We start from the raw sequence: 21,014 nt of genomic DNA, 5'->3' as shown, positions 1-21,014 counted from the left end.
ACTGTACTCGTGTGTTATACCTGACTGTACTCGTGTCAACCTACGTGAGACAAATATTGTTATGTGTTAGGAAAAGAAGAAATCTAACAAAGTCTACGCATGCATGAGGGACCTGTGTGGCTTTGCACACGTACATGCTAGTGGAGCTGGCCTCGTTCGCTAGTAGCTAGGTTACTCCCTCAGCTCGCTGGCAGGATGCGCGGACGTACTCATCTCGGGGCGCGCGGGCATACTGGACGCGGAACGCAGACACATGTCAGCCGGACGTGCGATGTGGACCAACTTTTTCCCTTTGCAAAGGTTGGTCTTTTTCTAGTGGTACCCGAATGAGCAACACAAAATAGCTTTTTTTGTATGCGTGCGACATGCAATACATGCGTCGAACTACAATTGGCAAAAGGCCCGAACGCGAGGGAACTGAGGGCATCTCCAGCGGCGCGACGCATTTCGGACGCCGAAATTGTCCGCTCACGTCCGTTTGCGTTGCCTGGCGGATGTCAAAATGACCGCGAGGGGCGAAATGTCCGTTTGCGTCGGGGGCTACCTCCAGCGGTCCGACGCATTTTGGACATGCCACTGTTTTTTTTTGTGCTACTTCTTTTTAATTTTGTTGAATGATCAAGTTTTAAACGCGAAAAAGTTGTACTCATGATGTCATGTTGGTCCAATCGAATAGATTATAGCCTAAACAATTAACCGGATACTTCAATCGACTAGATTCAAACATATTTAACATACATACATACAAAGAAGAAGAAATTTAAAAACATATCAACTAAAACTATTTTTTGGCCTTCTTGTTAGAAGGCCCTCGTCGTCGAAACTCCTGCGCCTCTTGCTTGTCACCTCCTCGTCGGAACTGGAGGCCTTGTTTGGTTCCAGAGTATTAGCAGGGATTAGTGGGGATAATCCACTAGAGTATTGGGTGAAACCCCAGCCTTCACCCAATCCCCACTAAACCCCATCCCATTCAATCCCTAATCCCCACTTCTATAAACTATCATTTGGTTGGCAGGGATTGGTGCACACAACGGAAATTGAATTTTTACGTCATTGGCCAACATATAGTAGCAAACCAACATATAGTAGCAAAGATTAAATTTTTACGTCATTGGCCACATGGCACTAACATTAAAACTGAACTAAACATTATTTGAGGTTTTGACAACCTTTATATCACTATGTATGTCCATATGTATCAGGTCCAATACGGCAGTGAGACTAGAAGTCCAAAACCCAGGATACAAATCTTTATGCTAAGACTAAATAAAGTAGACTCCTGGAAAAGGAACTCATGTTGTCACAATTCTCATCACAGACAACAGAACATGTGAACCTTGCAACTTCTGAGCAACCATGACACTACAAAATATCATAACAGGTTACACCGGTCAACAACAAACAGTCTTTTGACAAACATCAGAGGTGAGCACACATCACAGGTGCCATCACTGGTAGAAATTGTTGCTGATGTCAACGATCTCCTGAACTTTGATGTCGAGGTAGCTGCGGTGGGTCTTGGGGACGAGGTTCTGCGCACCGTGGATGCCTCCTGCACCCAGCCTTCAGATCCACACGTAGAGGCACGACAATACAAAGATGATATTAGCATCGCCACATATGTTACAGAAAAGAAAAGTCAATTGACAATAACCTAAACGGAGCATACACAGACAGCTAGAGCTGGACATGGACGGGTATATCATGAACAACAAATGCTCATATTCCTACTTTTCTTGCATTTTTTCATATGAAGCATTGTGGGAGAGCATGTACAAGAAAAACGCGAGCTTCTCTTCCACCTTGATCCTAGAATCTAAAATCAATCCCTCCTCTCTAAGATATGATGCCAACCACATGAAAATGTTCAGCTCCATCCTAAAGGCAGCTAAGCAGTTCTTGAGGTGTCCTCCAAGCAATTCTCTAACATGCTCCTTGCCATATACAAACGAAAGGTGTCTTTGCTGTCTTTGTTTTTGCCATGTCAAGTGGAAGTACAATGCAGGCAAAATGATAAACATAAACTCTTCATCTTCGTTTTTCCTCTTCCTAACATGTTCTACACTCCGCAAGTCCATGACAACCTATATTTAAGCAAAACAAGGTTATTTTATCACTCAAAACTAGCACCCAAGTTGTTGTCTAGACAAAGCCAGTGAAACCTTTATATATGAACTGATATACTTAATTAACATGGATTGGTCTGAAATGTTATACTTAATTAATCTGACACTAGTTGTATAACCTGGTACGCTGGTAGTAATTAACATAGCACAAACACAGCAAGCAAACATATGCTCAGCAGAATAAATTCATGCATAAGATCCAACTAGCATTAGTGCAGAATAACCACCAAGCAGTCAAACTAGCACTCAGAACAGTCAGGCTCAATCCAATAATGGAGTACTATTTAGTAGGTACATACCGAATTTTGGTGTTGCTATAGGATCCCAAGAAGGTGGGAGCTCTCCACTGAATGAATTACTTGGAGATAATGCCAGAATGTTCACTTGCAGAAACAAGATGGATAAGCTTCTTTGTTAATCCCTACAATAAACAAAAAATACATCAGCTTTACTAACAAAGATCTAGCAGGCATGGTTAAAAGTGAATAAAAAGAAACGAACTCCGCCCCTGGTGGCACACAGGCGTCGTGGCGTCGTCTCGGCCGCGCGCGACCTTTCGGCCACACCCTCGACACAGGTGGTGTCGGTGCGTAGTGTGGTCTCGGATGCGCGCTGCCCTTCGATTACGTCGATGGTGCAGTGCCGGTGCTGGGTCTCGGCGGACCAAGGCCGTTCGACTACTCCGGCGAGTCCTCGAGCTGGGTTGTCCCTCCTTCATGTCCTTGGGGCTCTTCCTCATGATCGTTGTGCCTGGGTCGCGATGAGAATTCTCATCGGCCGACCGTCCCCAGGTTGTGGGGTGGCCACTTTGTTTTTCTCTCCTTAGTCTTGTGTGTTGGTGGTGTGCGTTTTTCATTTCTTCTTCTCCCCTCGTAACCTCCGTGTACTCTGGTTCATTTGAACCCATCTTGTAGAGACTGAAAAGCTTCATAGACAACTTGGCTGAATATATGTTCAGGCTGGCTCACGCCCGCCGTAGTTACAGTCAAAAAAAAAAAAAAAAGAATCCAAGATCCATAATCTAAACAGGTGCCTTGCCTACAGGATGAAGTTCCGAGCATTAACTAATGGATCAACAATTGAAGAAGGTTTGTGCATTAATGAATGAACAATATATCACCCAGGAAGTACATTTCAACCAATAACTGAATAAGCCCAATGGCTGCATGCCTGAATGGCAGGGCATCACAAAGAAACGAACTCACCAAAAAATAGCAAACCAAAATCCCATAAAAATGCACAATGTCTGCAAATTAAGAATTTATCTGACTAGCTTCTGTAGCAACTTGCATTGTTCTACGTCTAGATAAAACATAAGCCAAGAATTCATAATCTAACTAAGCGCCTTGCCTACAGATAGATCATACATGGACAAACAACCATAGTCTGTGGGTAGTTTAGCGACCAATGTACTATCAGCTTCTCTGGCTTCAAGCCCCATCGCTACACAGAGAATGACGGGATGTACATGAAACTATTTTTTACCTGATCTGGAGCATCATGTAGACAACGTCCTGTGCGGACCATCGCGCGTTTCACAGTGTCCGGCAACAGATCGAACCACACCTAACTGACGGCTGTGGTGCGGAGATGCGGCGGTGAGACGGGGGTAGAAGAGAAAGGGCGAGATAGAACGGAGGTTACCGGAGAGGAACCGAAGTGGACGGCAGCGGCGGTCGGACACCAAGAACGGCGGCGCCGGTCGGACTCCAAGTACGGCGGCGATCTGATATGGAGCGGCTAGGCGGGATTCATCCCCTCCCGCCGGTAAGATGCTCCGCCTTTCACGCCCCTCCCGCACCCACTCCGCTCGTCGCTGCTCCGCTCGCCGCCACTTCGCTCGCCGCCGGTCGCGTAAGCTATCTCGATAGGGTTTGGACGGGGACGAGACGGGGACGGGGATAATACGCGAGGGTAGGGTCGTGGATTTTTTCTTAGGCAAAAAGTGAGTTGGAGCCGGGGATGGGCCGGGATAGGCGGGGATTTTTTGACCCAAAACACTAGCACCAAACAGCCATCTGAGGAAAGGTGGGGATTTGATGATGGGCCGGGATAATACCCGCGAATCCCCGCAAATACCCCAGTACCAAACAAGGCCTCATGGGGGCAGGATGCGGCGGAGAGGAGGAGGCAAAAGGGCGGCGGAGAGGAGGCGGGGAACTGGGGAAGGGAGCAAGCCAATCAGCTAGGGTTTCCGTCGGTTGTGGGTCTTGTTTCATGTTGGGACGGTCGAGATGGAGGCGGGGCTCGTTCCCAGATCGGACGACGCGCGCGTTAGGTGGTATCGTGGAGTGCCCTGGCATAGGCCAAGGGTACTCGCACTTGCTTGTTCTCTATTTTTCATGATATCTGTATTTGTTTTTGATTTTGTTAGAAAATATAAAAACAAGTATGGCAACACTCAGTTCCATTTATATCCGCTATGTTTTCATACTACCCAGAACTAGAGTTGCCGAGAAAAATAGATGACCGAATGAGATTGAGTTTTCGCGTCCGGTTATCTGCAGAAGGACTAGCGGGCCGCCGCACGTGTCGGGACCGAAAAGGAAATGAGCACAAAATCGTTAAACAAAAGGCCGACCTTCATGAAGGGAAGGCAACTCGTTTCGCATGCGATAAGTGGCGTGTTGTGGTGCCAGAAAATCTCTGGGAAGTGGTCTCCCTGCTGGCCACGTGTCGAAGAGGAAGCAAGGTGGGGATGAGGGAGGAGAGAGAAGCAGTTTTTCCCTTTTTCTTCTAGATTCGTTTTTTCAAAATGAAATATCTTGAGAACCGTCAGTCCAAATTGCGAACCGTTTTCACTTTTGAGATCCCGCGTCGAGATCTTCAAAACTAGATCCCATGTTGATAGGTTTGGAGATAATTTTCTTTCCGTACTTCCAATAGTAGTATGATTGTACCTGTGGTATGTACCTAACTGTACTCGTGTTTCAACTGATAAGTACTTCTGTTTTTAGTGTATTTGGTGCAGTTTTTCCCATTTACTCGGTAATTGTACTCGTCCGTGTGTTACTTGTACTTACTCGTGTGCGCGACTGTACTCGCTCGTGTGTGCGACTGTACTTCTGTACATGTACTTGCTCGTGTTCACGACTGTACCTTCTCGTGTACGCGACTGTACCTCCTCGTGTGCGTGACTGTACTTCTGTACATGTAGCTGCTCGTGTGCACGACTGTACCTATCTTGTGTGCGCGACTGTACGTGTACTCGCTCGTATGTGCGACTGTACCTGATCGTGTGCGCGACTGTACCTGTCTCGTGTGTGCGGCGACTGTATCTATACTCGTTCGTGTACGCAACTGTACTCGTGTGGTGCACGTAACTATACCCGTGTGTTGTATGTAACTGTACTCGTGTGTTATACCTGACTGTACTCGTGTCAACCTACGTGAGACAAATATTGTTATGTGTTAGGAAAAGAAGAAATCTAACAAAGTCTACGCATGCATGAGGGACCTGTGTGGCTTTGCACACGTACATGCTAGTGGAGCTGGCCTCGTTCGCTAGTAGCTAGGTTACTCCCTCAGCTCGCTGGCAGGATGCGCGGACGTACTCATCTCGGGGCGCGCGGGCATACTGGACGCGGAACGCAGACACATGTCAGCCGGACGTGCGATGTGGACCAACTTTTTCCCTTTGCAAAGGTTGGTCTTTTTCTAGTGGTACCCGAATGAGCAACACAAAATAGCTTTTTTTGTATGCGTGCGACATGCAATACATGCGTCGAACTACAATTGGCAAAAGGCCCGAACGCGAGGGAACTGAGGGCATCTCCAGCGGCGCGACGCATTTCGGACGCCGAAATTGTCCGCTCACGTCCGTTTGCGTTGCCTGGCGGATGTCAAAATGACCGCGAGGGGCGAAATGTCCGTTTGCGTCGGGGGCTACCTCCAGCGGTCCGACGCATTTTGGACATGCCACTGTTTTTTTTTGTGCTACTTCTTTTTAATTTTGTTGAATGATCAAGTTTTAAACGCGAAAAAGTTGTACTCATGATGTCATGTTGGTCCAATCGAATAGATTATAGCCTAAACAATTAACCGGATACTTCAATCGACTAGATTCAAACATATTTAACATACATACATACAAAGAAGAAGAAATTTAAAAACATATCAACTAAAACTATTTTTTGGCCTTCTTGTTAGAAGGCCCTCGTCGTCGAAACTCCTGCGCCTCTTGCTTGTCACCTCCTCGTCGGAACTGGAGGACGACGCGCCCGTCGAGGAGTTGAAACTGGAAGAAACAACGTCTTCGTCGTCGTCGTCGGTGAACGGACGACGACGCGCCGCCCACGCCAGCGCCCTGGACTTCTTCCTTGCCGCCGCCTTGTCGTCCGCCGCCTCCTGTGCCTCCAACCGGGCGAACTTGCTCTCGGAGTCCTCCTCCTCCTGGCCATCCTCCTCGTCGTCGGCGTCGCTGGCAGCGCCGCTTCCGTCCTCCTCCTGGCCTTCGCTGCCATTGCCGCCTCCGTCCTCTGATACGTCCATTCTGCATCACTATTTTGTATCATAATTTACTGTTATTCATTGATATATTTCATATTTAGAGATGATACTTATGTTATTTTACCTATTTTGCATGTTTCATGATTATTGAAGAATCACTCACCGGAGTCAGGATTCTGCTGGAAAAAGCACCGTCAGGATACAGTATTTCTGAAGATCAACAATTGACGGAAAATATACCGAAGATCTTATTTTTGCAGAAGACGGAGCCAGCCAAAAGGAGGGGCCGAGGAGGGCCGCCATGGCCCCCCAAAGGCCGGCGCGGGCTCCACCCTGGCCGCGCCGCCTTGTGGGGAGGGGGCCCACAGCCTCCCTCGGCCGTCTCTCCTTCGCGTACTTCATCTACCCGAAAACCTAAGGTGCGGGGAATAATCGCGAATAGACACAGCCGCCTCTGCGGGGCGGAAAACACCAGAGAGAAAAGAGCTCTCCGGCAGGCTGAAATCTGCCGGGGAAATTGCCTCCCAGAGGGGGAAATCGTCGCCATCGTCACCGTCATCGAGCTGGACTTCATTGGGATCATCATCACCATCATCTCCACCACCGTCACCTTCATCTCCACCGCTGCACCTCGTCTCAGCTGTAACATCTAGGGTTGAATCTTGATTATTTCATAGGGGAAACTCTCCCGGTATTGATTACTCCTTGTTATTGATGCTATTGAGTGAAACCATTGAACCAAGGTTTATGTTCAGATTGTTATTCATCATCATATCACCTCTGATCATGATCCATATGATGTCTTGTGAGTAGTTCGTTTAGTTCTTGAGGACATGGGTGAAGTCTAAATGTTAGTAGTGAACTATGTTGAGTAATATTTAATGGTTTGATATTTAAGTTGTGGTGTTATTCTTCTTGTGGTGTCATGTGAACGTCGACTACATGATACTTCACCTTTATGGGCCTAGGGGAACTCATCTTGTATTCGTTTGCTAATTGTGGGGTTGCCGGAGTGACAGCAACCTGAACCCCCGTTGGTATATCGATGCAGGAGGGATAGCAGGATCTCAGAGTTTAAGGCTATAGTTAGATTTATCTTAATTACTTTCTTGTATTTGCGGATGCTTGCAAGGGGTATAATCACAAGTATGTATTAGTCCTAGGAAGGGCGGTGCATTAGCATAGGTTCACCCACACAACACTTATCAAAACAATGAAGATTAATCAACTATATGAAGCGAAAGCATTAGACTAAATTCCCGTGTGTCCTCAAGAACGTTTGGTAATCATAAGTAAACAAACCGGCTTGTCCTTTGTGCTAAAAAGGATTGGGTCACTCGCTGCAATTATTACTCTCGCATTTTACTTACTTGTACTTTATTTATCTGCTATATCAAAACCCCCTGAATACTTGTCTGTGAGCATTTACAGTGAATCCTTCATCGAAACTGCTTGTCAACACCTTCTGCTCCTCGTTGGGTTCGACACTCTTATTTATCGAAATTACTACGATACACCCCCTATACTTGTGGGTCATCAAGACTATTTTCTAGGCGCCGTTGCCGGGGAGTGAAGCGCTATTGGTAAGTGCAATTGGTAAGGGAAACTTTTACTGTACGTGCTGATTTTATTTCTGCCTGCTGCTATAATTCATTATGGAGAGATCTTCTCTTGAATTCCTATTTGGAAAATCTACTACTACTGCAAAGGTAGTGGATAAAGCGCCAGGTGAGAAAGAAGCTCCATACAAAATACCTATGAAAATTATTGAACGTGTTGTGGATAACCGCTATGAAGGGGATGGAACTGTCCATCCTGGAGATCATTTACTGTTTTTACATGAATTATGCGGGTTATTCAAGTGTGCAGGTATTGCTATGGATGAATTTAGGAAGACACTATTCTCTATATCGCTGTCTGGTAAAGCGACGCATTGGTACAAATTGCTGAAGAATGGGGGTTCTCTTGATTGGAAGGATATTGTGCCTCTATTTTATTCTAAATTCTATCCTCCGAGTGAAATTCAAAAAGACCGAAACCGCATATATAATTTCTGGCCTCATGATGGAGAGAGTATTGCCCAAGCATGGGGGAGATTGAAGTATTTAATGCTCAAATGCCCCATTCATGAGCTTCCTGGTAATATCATCATTGATAATTTCTATGCAAGACTTTCTTTTCAAGATAAGACTTTACTGGATACTACTTGTTCTGGATCATTTACACGCAACAAAGAAGAGTTTAAATGGGACCTTCTTGATCGGATTCAGGAGAATACTGAAGGATGGGAGAACGACAAAGATAGAGAGTCAGGTATAAATTATGATTATGAATGCATTGAAACTTTTATGGATGCTGATAAATTTCGTAATATGAGTGCTACTTATGGTCTTGACTCTCAAGTTGTTGCAAATTTTTATAAAGCTTTTGCCTCTCATTTTGAATTGCCTAGGAACAATTTTAATAAGTATCATGAACCTTACAAAGATAAAACTGATTCACCTATAGGTAAATGTGTTGAAATTCAAACTGTTGATCATATTCTTCCTGAAGCTTATATTGAAAAAACTCCTTTTCCTGCTAAAATGAAGGAGTATTCTGTTATAACTAGTGTGGTTAATAAAAGTGCAAAGAAACTTATAGAACCTGAAGAGCAAATAAAGGTTGAACTTGCTATTGCAATAGTTAAAGATCTTGTGACAGAAAATGTAGAAGATGGTCATATCATTTTCTGTGAAGATGCTTCTGATACGTCTCAAACGTATCTATAATTTCTTATGTTCCATGCTACTTTTATGATGATACTCACATGTTTTATACACACTTTATGTCATATTTATGCATTTTCCAGCACTAACCTATTAACGAGATGCCGAAGAGCCAGTTGCTGTTTTCTGCTGTTTTTGGTTTCAGAAATCCTAGTAAGGAAATATTCTCGAAATCAACGCACAGGGTCTTATTTTTTCATGAAGCTTCCAGAAGACCGAAAGGATCGCGAAGTGGGGCCACGAGGCGCCGCCACACCAGGGCCGCGCGGCCAAGGGTGGGGCCGCGCCGCCCTGTTGTGTGGGGCCCTCGAGAGGCCCCCTGACCTGCCCTTCTGAAAGAACATCTCTCACATTATGTTTTGTGTGTTTGATGTCAATATATGTGATACTCTAATGTTTGTTTAAGTGGTACAGGGATTACATAGTTTCATATTTGTGTGTGTTGGATTTGGTCGGTCTGTCAAAAGTTAACCGCAAAAAGTTGGCCAAGCCGGATAATCCGGGCCGGATATTGTTGAAATATCCGGCCCCCTGTTTTTGGCTAAGTCTTCGAGGAAAAGCAGCGCAGTATAGGGGCCGGACATTTGCCCGGATATTGTCCCGGTATTGTACCAGGGCCGGAATATCCGGGCCGGATATTTTGGAAATATCCGGCCCCCTCGTTTTTGGCTAAGGACTGGAAGGAAAGCGAGTCAGTACAAGGGCCGGACATTTGGCCGGATAATGTCACAGTTTTGTCCCGAAGGCCGGATTATCCGGGGGGGGGGGGGGCGGATTATCCGGCCCTTACTTAGGCTGGAATATCCGGCCCCCCGGAAGCTGCAACGGCTCAATTTTGAGGGGAGGTATAAATACCCCCCTTCTTCTACCTTGGTTGCTTGCTCAATCATTACACAAGAAATCTGCCAAGCTACCTCCATTAGAGCCACCTCAAGAAACTCAAGATTTGCAAGATCTCCTTCCTCCCCCAACCAAAGCTCTTGATCTTTGGAGATTCGAAGGAGAAGACACCGATCTACATCCTCACCGAAGCGTTGTTCATTTCCCCCTCTCTTGTTTGAGGGATCTCATGCTAGTGTTCCTATTTGGTTCCCTAGTTGATTTGTGTTGATGTATTGTTGTTGATTGTTGTGTTGTAACAGATTTGGGAGCCTCCAATTTGGTTGTGGATGTGTGCCCCAAGAACCTTGTAAAGGCCCGGTTTCCGCCTCGAGGAAATCCCTTAGTGGAAGTGGGCTAGGCCTTCGTGGCGTTGCTCACCGGAGATCTGAGTGAAGCCTTAGTGGCTGTTGGTTTGGCTTTCGTAGCAACCACACTCCTCCAAACGTAGACGTACCTTCTTGCAAAGGAAGGGAACTACGGGAATCATCTCCGTGTCATCGCGTGCTCCACTCTCGGTTACCTCTATCCTATTCTATCTCTATATTGCTTAGTTATATCTTGCTTAGTTGTTAGCCTTGTCATATAGGTAAATTCACTTAGTTGCATATCTAGAGAATTTACCTTTTGTGTCAAGCCTAAATTGAAAAAGAACTAAAAATTGGTTAGCACCTATTCACCCCCCCCCCTCTAGGTGCGGCATACGATCCTTTCAATTGGTATCAGAGCCTCGGCTCTTATTTCGGGCTTAACCGCCTAAGAGTATGCCGGAAGATGGGGCTTCGGAAGAGGCCGGTAAGATGGTCACCATGGACGCTCCAATGGAAAGCATGAGAAAAATGATTTCCGAGCTTTTGACTCCGGTCCTTCCTAAGGCTCCCACCGTAGAGGTAAAGGACACGGGTGTGTCAGAAGAGGGAGGTGCTTCGGCATTACCCTCCTCTACTAAACCCGTGGAAGGTGATAACTTAAACACTAACAAATCTCCTGATACGTCTCCAACGTATCGATAATTTATTATGTTCCATGCCACATTATTGATGTTATCTACATGTTTTATGCACAATTTATGTCATATTCGTGCATTTTCTGGAACTAACCTATTAACAAGATGCCGAAGTGCCGATTCTTTGTTTCTGCTGTTTTTGGTTTCAGAAATCCTAGTAACGAAATATTCTCGGAATTGGACGAAATCAACGCCCAGGGTCCTATTTTCCCACAAAGCTTCCAGAAGACCGAAGAGTCAACGAAGTGGGGCCACAGGGTGGCCAAACCCTAGGGCGGCGCGGCCTGGCCCCTGGCCGCGCCGGCCTATGGTGTGGGGCCCCTGTGCCCCCTCCTGACTTGCCCTTCCGCCTACTTAAAGCCTCCGTGACGAAACCCCCAGTACCGAGAGCCACGATACGGAAAACCTTACTGAGACGCCGCCGCCGCCGATCCCATCTCGGGGGATCCAGGAGATCGCCTCCGGCACCCTGCCGGAGAGGGGATTCATCTCCCGGAGGACTCTATGCCGCCATGGTCACCTCCGGAGTGATGTGTGAGTAGTCTACCCCTGGACTATGGGTCCATAGCAGTAGCTAGATGGTTGTCTTCTCCCCATTGTGCTATCATTGTCGGATCTTGTGAGCTGCCTAACATGATCAAGATCATCTATCTGTAATTCTATATGTTTCGTTTGTTGGGATCCGATGAATAGAGAATACTTGTTATGTTGATTATCAAAGTTATATCTATGTGTTGTTTATGATCTTGCATGCTCTCCGTTATTAGTAGATGCTCTGGCCAAGTTGATGCTAGTAACTCCAAGAGGGAGTATTTATGCTCGATAGTGGGTTCATGCCTCCGTGAATCTGGAGGAGTGACAAGAACCACTAAGGTTATGGATGTGCTGTTGCCACTAGGGATAAAACATTGATGCTATGTCTAAGGATGTAGTTATTGATTACATTACGCGCAATACTTAATGCAATTGTCTGTTGTTAGCAACTTAATACCGGGAAGGGGTTCGGATGATAACTCAAGGTGGACTTTTTAGGCATAGATGCAGTTGGATGGCGGTCTATGTACTTTGTCGTAATGCCCAATTAAATCTCACTATACTCATCATGATATGTATGTGCATGGTCATGCTCTCTTTATTTGTCAATTGCCCAACTGTAATTTGTTCACCCAACATCTTGTTTATCTTATGGGAGAGACACCTCTAGTGAACTGTGTGGACCCGGTCCAATTCTCTTTCTTGAAATACAATCTCTTGCAATCTTGTTCTACTGTTTTCGCAAACAATCATCTTCCACACAATACGGTTAATCCTTTGTTACAGCAAGCCGGTGAGATTGACAACCTCACTGTTTCGTTGGGGCAAAGTACTTTGGTTGTGTTGTGCAGGTTCCACGTTGGCGCCGGAATCCCTGGTGTTGCGCCGCACTACATCTCGCCACCATCAACCTTCAACGTGCTTCTTGACTCCTACTGGTTCGATAAACCTTGGTTTCTTACTGAGGGAAACTTGCTGCTGTACGCATCACACCTTCCACTTGGGGTTCCCAACGAGCGTGTGCTTTACGCGTCATCAAGCTAAATTTCCGGGCGCCGTTGTCGGGAGATCAAGACACGCTGCAAGGGGAGTCTCCACTTCTCAATCTCTTTACTTTGTTTTTGTCTTGCTTAGTTTTATTTACTACTTTGTTTGCTGCACTAAATCAAAATACAAAAAAAATTAGTTGCTAGTTTTACTTTATTTGCTATCTTGTTTGCTATATCGAAAACACAAAAAAAAATTAGTTTATTTGCATTTACTTTATCTAGTTTGCTTTATTTACTGTTGCTAAAATGGCCAACGCTGAAAATACTAAGTTGTGTGACTTCACAACCACAAATAATAATGATTTCTTATGCACACCTATTGCTCCACCTGCTACTACAGCAGAATTCTTTGAAATTAAACACCTTTCTTGAATCTTGTTATGCGAGAGCAATTTTCTGGTGTTAGTTCTGATGATGCTGCTGCCCATCTTAATAATTTTGTTGAATTATGTGAAATGCAAAAATATAAGGATGTAGATGGTGACATTATAAAATTAAAATTGTTCCCTTTCTCATTAAGAGGAAGAGCTAAAGATTGGTTGCTATCTCTGCCTAAGAATAGTATTGATTCATGGACTAAATGCAAGGATGCTTTTATTGGTAGATATTATCCCCCTGCTAAAATTATATCTTTGAGGAGTAGCATAATGAATTTTAAACAATTAGATACTGAACATGTTGCTCAAGCTTGGGAAAGAATGAAATCTCTGGTTAAAAATTGCCTAACCCATGGACTGACTACTTGGATGATCATCCAAACCTTCTATGCAGGACTAAATTTTTCTTCATGGAATTTATTGGATTCAGCTGCTGGAGGTACCTTTATGTCCATCACTCTTGGTGAAGCAACAAAGCTTCTTGATAATATGATGATCAACTACTCTGAATGGCACACGGAAAGAGCTCCACAAGGTAAGAAGGTAAATTCTGTCGAAGAAACCTCTTCCTTGAGTGATAAGATTGATGCTATTATGTCTATGCTTGTGAATGATAGGACTAATATTGATCCTAATAATGTTCCATTAGCTTCATTGGTTGCACAAGAAGAACATGTTGATGTGAACTTCATTAAAAATAGTAATTTCAACAACAATGCTTACCGGAACAATTCTAGTAACAACTATAGGCCATATCCTTATAATAATGGCAACGGCTATGGTAATTCTTATGGGAATTCTTACAACAATAATAGGAGTTCACCCCCTGGACTTGAAGCCATGCTTAAAGAATTTATTAGTACACAAACTGCTTTTAACAAATCTGTTGAAGAAAAGCTTGGGAAAATTGATATACTTGCTTCTAAAGTCGATAGTCTTGCTGTTGATGTTGATCTTTTGAAGTCGAAAGTTATGCCTAATGAGAATCATCATAATAAAATTGTTACTACAGCAAATGCCATTCAAGTTAGAATTAATGAGAATATAAGATTAATGGCTGAACTGCGTGCTAGGTGGGATAGAGAAGAAAATGAAAAACTAGCTAAAGAGAAGAATGTAGCTAAAGTTTGGACTATTACCACCACTTGTAATGCTAATGCTACATATGTTGCTGCACCTCCTACTAATACTAATAAAAGAATTGGTGTTAGCAATGTTTCCACTTCTAATGCAAAGCGCGAAAAACTGCTCGCTAAATCATTGAAACTGCCTGTGATAAAGCTGCTGAAATTTTTTCCAACATTGGGGATGATGATCCCATTGCTTTAAATTAAAATGGTTTGAATTTTGATGATTGTCACATCTCTGAAGTTATAAAGTTCTTACAAAAACTTGCTAAAAGTCCTAATGCTAGTGCTATAAATTTGGCTTTCACACATCATATTACAAATGCTCTCATAAAAGCTAGAGAAGAGAAACTAGAGCGCGAAGCCTCTATTTCTAAAAAGCTAGAGGATGGTTGGGAGCCCATCATTAAGATGAAGGTTAAAGATTTTGATTGTAATGCTTTATGTGATCTTGGTGCAAGTATTTCTGTTATGCCTAAGAAAATTTATAATATGCTTGACTTGCCACCGCTGAAAAATTGTTATTTGGATGTTAATCTTGCTGATCATTCTACAAAGAAACCTTTGGGAAAAGTTGATAATGTTCGTATTACCGTTAACAATAACCTTGTTCCCGTTGATTTTGTTGTCTTGGATATTGAATGCAATGCATCTTGTCCCATTATATTGGGAAGACCTTTTCTTCGAACTGTTGGTGCTACTATTGATATGAAGGAAGGTAATATAAAATATCAATTTCCTCTCAAGAAAGGTATGGAACACTTCCCTAGAAAGAGAATGAAGTTACCTTTTGATTCTATTATGAGAACAAATTATGATGTTGACACTTTGTCTCTTGATAATACTTGATACACACTTTCTGCGCCTAGCTGAAAGGCGTTAAAGAAAAGCGCTTATGGGAGACAACCCATGTTTTTACCTACAGTACTTTGTTTTTAATTTGTGTCTTGGAAGTTGTTTACTACTGTAGCAACCTCTCCTTATCTTAGTTTTGTGTTTTGTTGTGCCAAGTTAAGCCGTTGATAGAAAAGTAAGTACTAGATTTGGATTACTGCGCAGTTTCAGATTTCTTTGCTGTCACGAATCTGGGCAAAATTCTCTGTAGGTAACTCAGAAAATTATGCCAATTTACGTGAGTGATACCCAGATATGTACGCAACTTTCATTCAATTTGAGCATTTTCATTTGAGCAAGTCTGGTGCCATTTTAAAATTCGTCAATACGAACTGTTCTGTTTTGACAGATTCTGCCTTTTATTTCGCATTGCCTCTTTTGCTATGTTGGATGAATTTCTTTGATTCACTAATGTCCAGTAGCATTATGCAATGTCCAGAAGTGTTAAGAATGATTGTGTCACCTCTGAATATGTTAATTTTTATTGTGCACTAACCCTCCAATAAGTTGTTTCGAGTTTGGTGTGGAGGAAGTTTTCAAGGATCAAGAGAGGAGTATGATGCAACATGATCAAGGAGAGTGAAAGCTCTAAGCTTGGGGATGCCCCGGTGGTTCACCCCTGCATATATCAAGAAGACTCAAGGGTCTAAGCTTGGGGATGCCCAAGGCATCCCCTTCTTCATCGACAACATTATCAGGTTCCTCCCCTGAAACTATATTTTTATTCCATCACATCTTATGTGCTTTGCTTGGAGCGTCGGTTTGTTTTTGTTTTTGTTTTGTTTGAATAAAATGGATCCTAGCATTCACTTTATGGGAGAGAGACACGCTCCGCTGTAGCATATGGACAAGTATGTCCTTGGTTTCTACTCATAGTATTCATGGCGAAGTTTCTCCTTCGTTAAATTGTTATATGGTTGGAATTGGAAAATGATACATGTAGTAATTGCTATAAATGTCTTGGGTAATGTGATACTTGGCAATTGTTGTGCTCATGTTTAAGCTCTTGCATCATATGCTTTGCACCCATTAATGAAGAAATACATAGAGCATGCTAAAATTTGGTTTGCATATTTGGTTTCTCTAAGGTCTAGATAATTTCTAGTATTGAGTTTGAACAACAAGGAAGACGATGTAGATTCTTATAATGTTTACAATATGTCTTTTATGTGAGTTTTGCTGCACCGGTTCATCCTTGTGTTTGTTTCAAATAAGCCTTGCTAGCCTAAACCTTGTATCGAGAGGGAATACTTCTCATGCATCCAAAATACTTGAGCCAACCACTATGCCATTCGTGTCCACCATACCTACCTACTACATGGTATTTCTCCGCCATTCCAAAGTAAATTGCTTGAGTGCTACCTTTAAAATTCCATCATTCACCTTTGCAATATATAGCTCATGGGACAAATAGCTTAAAAACTATTGTGGTATTGAATATGTAATTATGCACTTTATCTCTTATTAAGTTGCTTGTTGTGCGATAACCATGTTCACTGGGGACGCCATCAACTATTCATTGTTGAATTTCATGTGAGTTGCTATGCATGTCCTTCTTGTCTGAAGTAAGAGAGATCTACCACCTTATGGTTAAGCATGCATATTGTTAGAGAAGAACATTGGGCCGCTAACTAAAGCCATGATCCATGGTGGAAGTTTCAGTTTTGGACATATATCCTCAATCTCAAATGAGAAAATTATTAATTGTTGTTACATGCTTATGCATAAAAGAGGAGTCCATTATCTGTTGTCTATGTTGTCCCGGTATGGATGTCTAAGTTGAAGAATAATCAATAGCGAGAAATCCAATGCGAGCTTTCTCCTTAGACCTTTGTACAGGCGGCATAGAGGTACCCCTTTGTGGCACTTGGTCGAAACATGTGCATTGTGATGATCCGGTAGTCCAAGCTAATTAGGACAAGGTGCGGGCACTATTAGTACACTATGCATGAGGCTTGCAACTTATAAGATATAATTTACATGATACATATGCTTTATTACTACCGTTGACAAAATTGTTTCATGTTTTCAAAATCAAAGCTCTAGCACAAATATAGCAATCGATGCTTTTCCTCTATGGAGGACCATTCTTTTACTTTTAATGTTGAGTCAGTTCACTTATTTCTCTCCACCTCAATAAGCAAACACTTGTGTGGACTATGCATTGATTCCTACATACTTGCTTATTGCACTTATTATATTACTCTATGTTGACAATATCCATGAGATATACATGTTACAAGTTGAAAGCAACCGCTGAAACTTAATCTTCTTTTGTGTTGCTTCAATGCTTTTACTTTGAATTATTGCTTTATGAGTTAACTCTTATGCAAGACTTATTGATGCTTGTCTTGAAGTACTATTCATGAAAAGTCTTTGCTATATGATTCACTTGTTTACTCATGTCATATACATTGTTTTGATCGCTGCATTCACTACATATGCTTTACAAATAGTATGATCAAGATTATGATGGCATGTCACTCCAGAAATTATCTGTGTTATCGTTTTACCTGCTCGGGACGAGCAGAACTAAGCTTGGGGATGCTGATACGTCTCCAACGTATCGATAATTTCTTATGTTCCATGCCACATTATTGATGTTATCTACATGTTTTATGCACACTTTATGTCATATTCGTGCATTTTCTGGAACTAACCTATTAACAAGATGCCGAAGTGCCAGTTGCTATTTTCTGCTGTTTTTGGTTTCAGAAATCCTAGTAACGAAATATTCTCGGAATTGGACGAAATCAACGCCCAGGGTCCTATTTTCCCACGAAGCTTCCAGAAGACCGAAGAGTCAACGAAGTGGGGCCACAGGGTGGCCAAACCCTAGGGCGGCGCGGCCTGGCCCCTGGCCGCGCCGGCCTATGGTGTGGGGCCCCTGTGCCCCCTCCTGACTTGCCCTTCCGCCTACTTAAAGCCTCCGTGACGAAACCCCCAGTACCGAGAGCCACGATACGGAAAACCTTACTGAGACGCCGCCGCCGCCGATCCCATCTCGGGGATCCGAGGAGATCGCCTCCGGCACCCTGCCGGAGAGGGGATTCATCTCCCGGAGGACTCTACGCCGCCATGGTCGCCTCCGGAGTGATGTGTGAGTAGTCTACCCCTGGACTATGGGTCCATAGCAGTAGCTAGATGGTTGTCTTCTCCCCATTGTGCTATCATTGTCGGATCTTGTGAGCTGCCTAACATGATCAAGATCATCTATCTGTAATTCTATATGTTGCGTTTGTTGGGATCCGATGAATAGAGAATACTTGTTATGTTGATTATCAAAGTTATATCTATGTGTTGTTTATGATCTTGCATGCTCTCCGTTATTAGTAGATGCTCTGGCCAAGTTGATGCTAGTAACTCCAAGAGGGAGTATTTATGCTCGATAGTGGGTTCATGCCTCCGTGAATGCGGAGGAGTGACAAGAACCACTAAGGTTATGGATGTCTTTGTTGCCACTAGGGATAAAACATTGATGCTATGTCTAAGGATGTAGTTATTGATTACATTACGCGCAATACTTAATGCAATTGTCTGTTGTTAGCAACTTAATACTGGAAGGGGTTCGGATGATAACCTGAAGGTGGACTTTTTAGGCATAGATGCAGTTGGATGGCGGTCTATGTACTTTGTCGTAATGCCCAATTAAATCTCACTATACTCATCATGATATGTATGTGCATGGTCATGCTCTCTTTATTTGTCAATTGCCCAAGCTGTAATTTGTTCACCCAACATCTTGTTTATCTTATGGGAGAGACACCTCTAGTGAGCTGTGGACCCCGGTCTAATTCTCTTTCTTGAAATACAATCTCTTGCCAATCTTTGTTCTCTTTTTTACTGCAAACAATCATCTTCCACACAATACGGTTAATCCTTTGTTACAGCAAGCCGGTGAGATTGACAACCTCACTGTTTCGTTGGGGCAAAGTACTTTGGTTGTGTTGTGCAGGTTCCACGTTGGCGCCGGAATCCCTGGTGTTGCGCCGCACTACATCTCGCCGCCATCAACCTTCAACGTGCTTCTTGACTCCTACTGGTTCGATAAACCTTGGTTTCTTACTGAGGGAAACTTGCTGCTGTACGCATCACACCTTCCACTTGGGGTTCCCAACGAGCGTGTGCTTTACGCGTCATCATCTCCCATTGCATCTCCTAGGGATACTAGTGGAGGTGAGAGCTACAATCGAGTACCTCCACCTTTTCTATCTCCCGATATACCGGTTCCCCATCCCCATTTGAACATCCGGGGCGACCCACCTAAGTTTTCCGTTGAAAATTTCGATACTTGGCGATTTGAGTTTCGCTCTCATGTTTGCAGTGCCTCCAATGAACTTTGGAGAATCATCTTGGAAGGCTTCAACCCTTACAACCCCGACAAGTTGACTAGAAGAGAAGCGGTTGATAGTCAACTCAACAACACCGCCTTGCACATGATTCAAACTAGTGTGGGGACAAAGGATTTGCCTCGTGTTCGGAACTACACCACCGCCAAGGAAGCTTGGGAAGGTTTGGCCGCTAGTTGCATTGGAAGTGAGAGCACGAGAAGGAACAAGTATAATGCTCTTCGGAATCAAGCCGAAGGATTCATGAGGCTACCGGATGAAGATCATCAAGACATGTATTCAAGACTTCTCATCGTTGCCGACTCCTTCCGGCTTATTGGTGCAACCCACATCAATGACTCTTGGATCAAGGAGAAGTACATTGAATGCATGATGCCGTATGTACTCATTGATGTCAAGACCCTTGTTGGGAGAGAATGCTATTCCTCTCTCTCATCTCAAGATGCCGTGCACGAGATGCAAGCCCTCAAGGTGCTCGAGCAAAACTCTCATGATTCCCTCAATCGTGCCATTGGGATGTCAAAAGGGAACAATCTTGCCTTGACGGTCAACTCCGTTGAAGAAGTGATTCCTCAAGAATCTTATAGGGCATCTTGGAGCATGTCCTATCCGGAAGATTTGCAATGCCACTACCATGACCACATGGCCTTCCATGCAAAGTCGTTTTGGATTGATCCGTCCAAGGCCAAGGAAGACAACATCAAGAGAAACAACAAAAGTGGGTTCACTAGCTTTGGTCCAAAGACAAGATCATGCTACAATTGTGATGACAAGCGCCACTTCATTGCCGAATGCCCCTATGAGAATAGAGAGCTTCATAATGGGAGGCTCATTCCCAAGGACAAGAGCAAAGACACAAAGGGCAAATATTCAAAAGCCCCCAACAAGAAATTCTACAACAACAAGACCAAGAAGGGCAAGAGGCCCTCAAGAGTTGTGCTAGTAACAAAGGAAGAATATTCTTCTGATGAAGTGGGAAGCTCTAGTAGTGAGGAAGATGAAGAAAGCTCAAAGGAGTTGGCCGCCATCATCACCACCAACATTCCCTCTTCATCTCTCTTTGACTCTCCAAATGAGAATCTTCCTATCAAGAATGCACATTGCTTCATGGCAAGGTCCTCCTTGGACACATCTATTGTGCTATCAACTCAAGAAGAGTATACCTCCGGAGATGATGATGTTGATGATGAAGAAGATGCAACCTCTAATGGATTGGTTGCTCTTGCCTCTCTCTCCACTAACTCTTCATCACCAAGTGAATCCCCCAATGAGGTCATTCTTGTGGAGGAAGAAAGTTGCCTCATGGCTAAATCCTCCGAGGTATCATCCCCTAACCCCTCTATGCCTAACATATCTAGTGATCTAGGGGTTGATGATGCTAGTCTAAAAGTGAAACAAGAAATGCTAGAGTTTGATGATTTCATTCTCAACCTACAAGGTAACACTAAAAAGCATG

At 43.7% G+C, this 21,014-nt stretch overlaps 1 long non-coding RNA gene across 1 annotated transcript; it reads right to left on the bottom strand.

Annotated features, from left to right (window-relative positions):
- Positions 1–1,126: 1,126 nt before the first annotated feature.
- On the bottom strand, positions 1,127–4,049 carry LOC127348772 (uncharacterized). Its single transcript, XR_007879933.2, has 3 exons — positions 3,771–4,049; positions 2,426–2,547; positions 1,127–1,563 (listed from the first exon to the last, which is right to left on the bottom strand). It is a non-coding gene; the product is annotated as an uncharacterized lncRNA (long non-coding RNA).
- Between the last annotated feature and the right edge of the window lie 16,965 nt (positions 4,050–21,014).

The sequence above is a fragment of the Lolium perenne genome, chromosome 1 (genome assembly GCF_019359855.2).
Source record: "Lolium perenne isolate Kyuss_39 chromosome 1, Kyuss_2.0, whole genome shotgun sequence".
Lineage (NCBI taxonomy): Eukaryota > Viridiplantae > Streptophyta > Magnoliopsida > Poales > Poaceae > Lolium > Lolium perenne.
The sequence above is the reverse complement of the archived record's forward strand: the minus strand, read 5'-3'. Positions and strand labels throughout refer to the sequence as shown.